This window comes from Petaurus breviceps, unplaced genomic scaffold (assembly GCF_028583685.1).
Source record: "Petaurus breviceps papuanus isolate PSGF00001 unplaced genomic scaffold, PetGlider_PUasm1.0 90504, whole genome shotgun sequence".
Lineage (NCBI taxonomy): Eukaryota > Metazoa > Chordata > Mammalia > Diprotodontia > Petauridae > Petaurus > Petaurus breviceps.
In genome coordinates, this window is record NW_027187266.1 from 1,922,750 (window position 1) to 1,930,826 (window position 8,077).

General features: G+C 36.8%; 1 protein-coding gene across 1 annotated transcript in view; it reads left to right on the forward strand.

Annotated features, from left to right (window-relative positions):
- The first annotated feature begins 904 nt into the window (after nucleotides 1-904).
- Nucleotides 905-8,077, forward strand: part of BMP2 (bone morphogenetic protein 2) — a 145,622-nt gene continuing 138,449 nt past the window's right edge. Inside the window, exon 1 of the mRNA XM_069062798.1 lies at nucleotides 905-982. The gene's annotated coding sequence lies outside the window, so the exon portion shown is untranslated. The remainder of the gene's footprint in view (nucleotides 983-8,077) is intronic.

Here is an 8,077-nt window from a genome sequence, read left to right on the forward strand (position 1 = left end):
TGTAAGCATGTTTGAATGTAGGCTTCCAGAATCCTGCTTGTTTCCTTGCATGGCAATATAATATTCATAAACTGAACTGGACTTATCATCACACAAGGTGTCTTCTCTCCTTTCTTTTTTAAGCCTATTGTTCAAAGAAGTCTTTTTAAAATGTCACCCAGATATAGTCTTGAAGACAATTGTGATAAAATGATGTGACTAGTCTTGCCTCCATTGTTCTACACGACCCCTGAGAGATGGCTAAGAGAATGACACTTAAAGAAAAGCAGCATGGTTTCCTATATTCACTGAAGCAATGATCATCTTGACTATTTACCTATCTACAATAGAAAAATGTACCCAGGAATGTTCCTTGCTTAGAATCCTGGTTGCAATTCCTCACATAGCTGGGGGTGGATTAATCTCTCTTATGTGTCATTGCACGTTGAACAAAAAATGACTGGTAAACCTGAAGGCTTTTTCCAAACAACTTTCAACCCTCAACTTTTCCCAGTGTTTATGTCCCAAAGTCCACCTTTGCAGGTATCCCAGAGTGCCTTCTCCTTGTTGACATTCCCAACTGCTTATCTCATTGTTCACAAGGGAGGGTAGTCGTCTTAGGGTGATTATTCCCAAGGAAAGAATCATTCATTTCAATGGTATGTGACTGATTCCCACCCCCACCTTCCTTCTAAGAATGGACTTTGTTACAGAAAATAAATGCCTCTTCCAGTTTGTTTTTCCCTGACCTGTGTTATTTAAATAAGGTTGTCATTATAAGGGATGTTTGGGTATGGCTCAGCAGTATTGCCATTTGCTCTATGCCCCAGATGACTTTATGACTGTCTGCATGCACTATGCAAATTTCTATGCTCTTCCTGGTCTCCCTCCTCTTCTTTACCTCCTGACTTCCCTGGCTCCCTTCAAATCTCATCCAATCCTACCTTCAGCAAGAAGCCTTTCCTGCTCATCTCTCTGACCCTCCAAGCATCTTCCTTCTGAGGTTTGCTTCCATATCCATTGTATCTAGCTATGACTTGGTTGTGAATTGTCTCCCCCATTAGAATATAAGGACCCTTTGGGCAGCTTTGTGTTGCAGTGAATAGAGCACTGGCCCTGGAGTCAGGTGGACCTGAGTTCAGATCCAGCCTCAGACACTTGATACTTGCTAGCTGTGTGACCTTGGGCAAATCACTTAACCCCAATTGCCCTGCCTTCTCCTCTGTCTCTCTGTCTCTCTGTCTGTCTCTCTCTCTATATATATAATGTATATATATATATGTATATACATATATTGTACATATATTTAGTACAGGGTTTGGTCCAGAGTGAGCATTTTAATAAATGCTTGTTAACTTTATTTCAGACTACTGAACTTACTGCTTCAATTAAATCGACCTATAATCATCTAATTCAGTCAAATAATTGGTTTGAAATAGCTTTTTTCCTGAATTTATCAATTTTGTCATTTCATATTCAACTCCTTAAAGCCATATTAGGAACATTATTTTCTTTTTCATTTTCCTTTCTTTCCATGGACACCTCTAATAAAATATTCTTCCTTTGCTTGGATTCTCTGGAATAACTCTGAGGCCAGTCAGGCACAGAGTAAATACTTAAAAAATAGTTGTTAACTGACTAAATGACTTTCCTAAAATCATGAAGCACTATGAATAACTTTTCCTATCAAGGTAGTAGCTCTTTCTCTAAAATACATTTAATCTCATATCCTATGAGATTCTACAGTACTTGACAACGATAAAAATAAGTTTGTTGATTTACCAGTCCATTTTGGGGAGCGGGGAGGGGTTTGGGAGTGGACTGTTCTGCTATTCTGTCCTTTCCTCCCAAAATACTCAGATCTTGAAATAAAGGAAATCAGCATTTTAGGCTATGACTTTGATATTGGGATTGCATGTAAAGAGAATTTATTTAAATACTTTAGAAGTCAGTGATTTCATTTAGTGTGGGAATGAATATACCATTTCAAGTCAGAATCTCTCTACAGCTAAGTAGAATTTTTGAGCATTGTCATGGCCCCCAAATTCAACCTCTCCTCCCATAACCAACCTGGGCATGAAAATCTCTGAATTTAGGTTGGTGTTCTGATGATAGACATATAATCCATCACTAGACCTATACTTGAATATTTCCAGCTTGGTAGTTCTTGCCAAACCTTGTGTTATTGTTTATTATTTATACTTTAGTATATGTGAAGGATCCCAAGAATAGCTTTCATTGGTGGAGAGGGTCAATAGAAGGAAACTAGGATACCAGTTACCTAAAAAGAGAAAGAATATGGAATCCCAGGAGAGGAAAGGTCAAAGGACAGAAAAGTTGGTACCATCAGAGAGGAAATCTGCCTCCTTTACCCTTTCTATTATGGCCATCCCTGCCTGGATAAAATGTGTATTCTGGCAGTATAAGAAAGTGACTAAATTCAGTGCTGTGAATAAATACTGTGGAATACCCTGTTAGTATGGTGAATCATGACTGACTTGTAAGAGCCATGAGAACTGTATTCAAGGTGTTTAAAAATAAATTTAGAAAAAGCATTTTACATGACACGAACAACACAAATGACTTTATATACATACAAACCTAAGTACAATGGCCATGGCACTTCCTCTGAAGAAGCATCATTAATTTCAAGGATACAAATGAAAGATAATGAAAAATGAGAAGTCAATTTGGCAAGCATTTTATTAAGTGACTACAGGTTTCTGGGCATTGTGCTAAGTTCTAGGAATACAAAGAAAGGTAAAAAGCATCCCTTCCTCTCAAGGACCTCATAGTTTAATGGGGGAGACAGCATGCCAACAAACCATGTGCAAACAAGATATATACAGGATAAACTGAAGATAATCACAGAGGAAAGACAATAACATTAAGGAGAGTGGGAAAGGATTCCTGCATAAATAGTAAGTGATGTTGCTGGTCAGGCATAGAGGTCCTGAGATATTTTTACTTAAATAAAATAAATTTATTAAAAATAAATATTTTTACTTAAAATTACTTAAATTTTTACTTAAATTATTAAGTAATAATTTATTCTGTTTCTATATTGCTTTGCTATATTTAGATTCCTTTCACATCTGTTAGGCATTTGATCCTAATAACAACCTCATAAGCCAGGCAGAGTGAATATCATTATGCCCATTTTACAGATGAGGAAACTGAGGGTCAGAGAGTTGAGTATCATAACCAGAGCTAAATCCAGGTCTTGTGAGCATTATTCTAGTTCTCTGCTAATTATATCAGTACTCCCTTCTTCTATCTCATACTAAAAATGGTAGACTTTGCATTTTGATAAAGTTTTGCATGGAAATTTTTATGCAACATTAAGGCAGTGCAGCATTTTTTATTTTTGTTTTGTGTTTTTCTTTGTATTTCAGGGTATAGGACAGTGTCTGGCACATAGTAAGCACTTAATAGATGCTTGTTGACTTGAGCACTTCATTTTTAGTAAACTGGACAGTATCTGGGGGAGGGCAACAAGAAGCCATAACAGAATCAGCAGAAGCACTTGGAGGTGTTTAGACTTGAGAAAAGAAGATGGGTGAATGGGAATGATCATTATTTTCCAATATTTGAAGAGTGATTAAATTTGTTCTGCTTAGCCTCAGGTGGCAGACCTAGGAATGATAGGTAGAAGTTATAAAGAGATAAATTAGGCTTGATTTCAGGAAGAAAAAAAAAAGTGGTAACAGAAAAATACAAGCACTTAATGGATTTCTTTATAAGGTTATGAGTTTTCCCTCTTTTGTCTTTAGACAAAGGGTTCAGGAGTACTTGTCAGGTACCGTATGTTGTAGTGGGGGATTTTAGTCAGGCATTTGGACTAGATGACCTCTTAGGTCAACAATAACTCTGTGCTAAGTGCTAACTCTGACATTCCATGACTCTCAGAAACAGTAAGTAAAATCTGTATCATTGTGTATCAGTTAAAACTACTCAGAAAACTGTTATTCTCTTAAGTTGTACATGTAGAAACTATTTTATTTATAACATGTTAATTTGGTTTTCTCCAAAAGCATTGCTGAAATAAATAGGCCCCTGGCATATTTATGAAGCTACTCAAATCTGGGATTTCATTCATAAATATATGCCAAATTTAGAAACTTAGATTGGTTTTTATTAATCTTGAAAAAATAGATGGTGCACATATGTCTATGGCACCCACTCTAGTCTCTTTGAAGGTAACTGGCCACAGAAAATCATGCTTGCTGACAAAGGAGTGAGAGGTAGCTTAGTCCTTTGCCTTGGATGAAGCTAGGAGTCCTAAGGTTATGTGAGTTCAGTCCCACTCTGATTTCCCACTATCTGTTTCTGTTCCTGTCTGGAGCAGAGAGATTAGATAGATGCAAGTCAGTGTTATATCAGCAATAGGCAACCTTGACAAAAACAAATGACTAAATAACAGGTTAAACTATAACTCAGTTCTAAAAATCATCTGATACTATCTCTGTAGTTCAAACTACACTGGATAAATTAAAGAGAACAGGGATTCACTAAGAGTTGGCATTTCATGGCATCCTAGGGGTCAGGCTGTGTGGCCTGGACAAGTCAGTGACTACTCAGTGCCTCAGACAACTCTCTTAGAATGTTGGTTCATCTACATTGGTGGAAGGAGTTTTAACACCTGAAGTTCACTCCTGTGACAAAATCACAAGACCACACCTCCTTCCTCCATAAAGGATAAAAATAATTTTGATCATAGGAATGAATAAACTGTTAAAACTGAAAGGAAGCTTGAAGATCTTCTAACTTTCCTCAAACATTTAATAAATGAGCACAGTGGCATATAATAATTGACATTTGGACAACACTAAGCATTTTACCTATATATCTCATTAGGACCTCAGAACAGCATTGTGGGGTAAGCATTTCAGGAACTATGATTCTCATTTTACAGAGGAGCCTGAGGATCAGTCCATGGCTACACAGCTAGGAAGTACCAGAGGTAGAATTTAAGTCTGTTTTCTTAACACCAAGTCTAGTACCCCTCTATACTGCCTGCCGAGGTCTTACAGATGATCAGCAGAGATCTAAATTTTAATCCCATCTTTTGTTGCTGTTCTTGGCAAAGATATTGGAGTGGTTTGCCATTTCCTTCTCCAATTCCTTTTATGGATGAGGAAACAGGGCTATGTGTCTTGCTCAGGGTCACACAGATGGTGTCTGAAGCCAGATTTGAACTCAAGCAGACATTGTCTTCCTGACTCCAGGCCTAGCACTTTATCCACTCACTGTATTCTAGCTGCCCAATTCCATTTTTGACTTTCACTAATTATTTGTCATAGGCAAATTACTGAACTTCTTAACTTAAGTTTCCTCAACTGTAAGATGGAGATAATAATACCTGTAAAAATTATCTCACAGGGTTGTTGTGAAAATCAAATGAGAGAAAGCACACAAAGCACTGTGCAGACTTGACACCATTATGTAATGTCTGCTATTTTCATTACCAAGGGTAATGGCACAGTAATAGAACTCAAAAGTTCTAGTTCTCAGTCTAGCACTCTTTCAGCTATGCAACATTATTTCTCCAGAGGTAGTTGGAAAAAACACAATTGTCATAGTTTATAACATGCTATAACAGTACAAATACTTAAAGAACATCTCTTAATGAAAGCAAAGAACAAGGCAGGTGTTGATTGGGTTATATCACCTCTGTACAGCTCTCTCAAGGACTGGATCATTCTCATGTTGTTAAAGCCGTGTGTCATGTCTTTCAAAGGACAGATTGGGTCATTATCTTTGCCTAAGCCTACAAATGAAATCACATAAATTTTAGATTCATTTTTTGATCTATGAGTTCATAGCCAGATTATATTCTATCAGGTGGGACAATATAAACATACAAACATATATATATATGAATATACACACATATGCTATATATTTATATAGTATATGCACATATCTATATGACATTGTATAGTATATGTATGTATAGCTATGTGATATGTATATAGTATATTTACAAATATATAAACCAAATATTTTATGTTTATTTTGTATATACACACAAATGACATAGATCTATGTGGATACGCAAAGTAAACACAAGATATTTGGTGGAGAAGGCAATAAGTGATGGGAAAAATATTGGGATAGAGTTTTATAAACTTAATGATGGAAGCCTTCTATGCATTTATATTGTGGAAAAATACATTTTTCCCTCAAAAGAAGTGAGAGAAAGATGAGTTCTCTGTAGCTGTAGAGGGCATGATAGCATGCTTTGTTGTGCTTGAAGAGGATAGCTAGGATGATTGTCCAGTGAAATGTTCATTTCCAAAGTCCCCCAAATAACAGACAAAAATGAAACATCCCTTAGCCTTAAAGAACTTCTCTGATTCTACTGCAGAAATATGGCACATACACAGATAAGTAAAGAGAAAATCTGTGCAAAGTAACACAACACAATTTCATGGGGGAGAGAGTACTGAAAACTTGGGGGCAAGGAAGTCAGAAAAGGTGTTGTATAAGTGATACCTGACAAGGGCTTCATTTGACCAATGTCCATCATCTCAGCATTAGGAGATCACACGATAGTGAATATCTTGTTAGACCCAGCAATCTTGCACAGAGATGTTAATGCTTAAAAATATGATTCTAAGACCAGAAGCCAAGATTCCACTTAGAAAAAGGCAAGCACATCTGGGAAAAATAATGAGAAATACAGATATTCCACGGGAGGTCGGAACCTGGAAATTAGTGATGCCAAAAGAGACCTAGAGGGACATGGTAGAGAGCGAATTACATAGGATTTTGCAATGTGATATGGCGGCAAAAAAGGGCTGGAATAGTTTTAGGCAGCATGTGGAGAAACATCATGTCACACACTGGGAAGGGAACAGGCTCCCTCTTTGTGACCCTTTTGCAACCACACCTGGAATACTGTGTTCGTGTTTGGCACTCTGTTACTGGGATGGTAGGGAAGTGACCTGGGTGGAATTTCAAAAAGAGCCCCAAGAATGATTATGAGTCTGGATAGGCTGATTCATAAGGCAAGATTAAATGAGTTAAATCTACTTGGCCTTGGATGCGCTTGACTCACATTGACTGCTAAGGGATATTCTAGAAAACTATGAATAACTTGGAAGATTCCAAGGTGATAGAACCATCCACAAATATATAATGCACAAAGCAGGAAAGATAATATTCAGTGTGGCCAAAAAGCCAAATCAAAACAAAACAAACAAAAGAAATAATCACATAGCTAAGCACAGATCTGGAACCTTGGGGGGAAAGTAATTTTAGTTTCCTATCAATTCAAACTTCTTATCAGAAAGATATATTCTTTGAGCCAATTGGCTTCCATGCAAGCTGAGAACATACTAATAAGCTAGACATACTCTAAGCTAGTTCCACACTTCTATAGACTATCATTCTACCCTGCTTCTACAAAGCAAACACATTCCCCTCTTTAAGAGAGCACTGAAAAGAGAAAAAATGCATTCTGTAGGTTTTAAAAAAGAAAAACAACCCATCTTAAGGGTCACAAATTATTCTGCCTATGAAACACAAATATAATTTGCTCATAATTAGAAAGGTTTGTACTAAACTTATTTACGCTTAGATAAAAGATTTGGTTTGCAAATCTTCATTGCAATTGGCAACTTAGTTGCACATGCACAATTTTTAGGTTAATGCAAAACTAGAGGCCTAAATAATATGAGTTTACCCTTTCCCTTTTTGGATCAGATTCAAATGGCTAATTTCAAAGTATGGATGCAAGATCTATACTTCTCTCCTTGTTTGTTGTCTCTCTTCTGATTTCCTATTACTGTACTTCCTGTTCTTATATTTTTTTCTTTTCTTTGCCTAGGCTTGTCATTCAGCCTCTCCTTTGATTTATTTTCCCCACTCATATTTCAGTGCTGCTTTACGTCCTAGCCCCTAAACCCGTGGCTTTCTCTCTTTTCTCATTTCTTGAGCCACAACATCTCTTTCAAAGAAAGTCCTTCTTTAGTGGAAGGGGTTTTTTTATGTCATCCTTTACTCCCCTCCTCACTCCATGCACAATTTCCCTTCAAAGAATCTCACATGTGAAATTCAGTCATCTAAATTTCTATATTACTTCTCTTCAAAT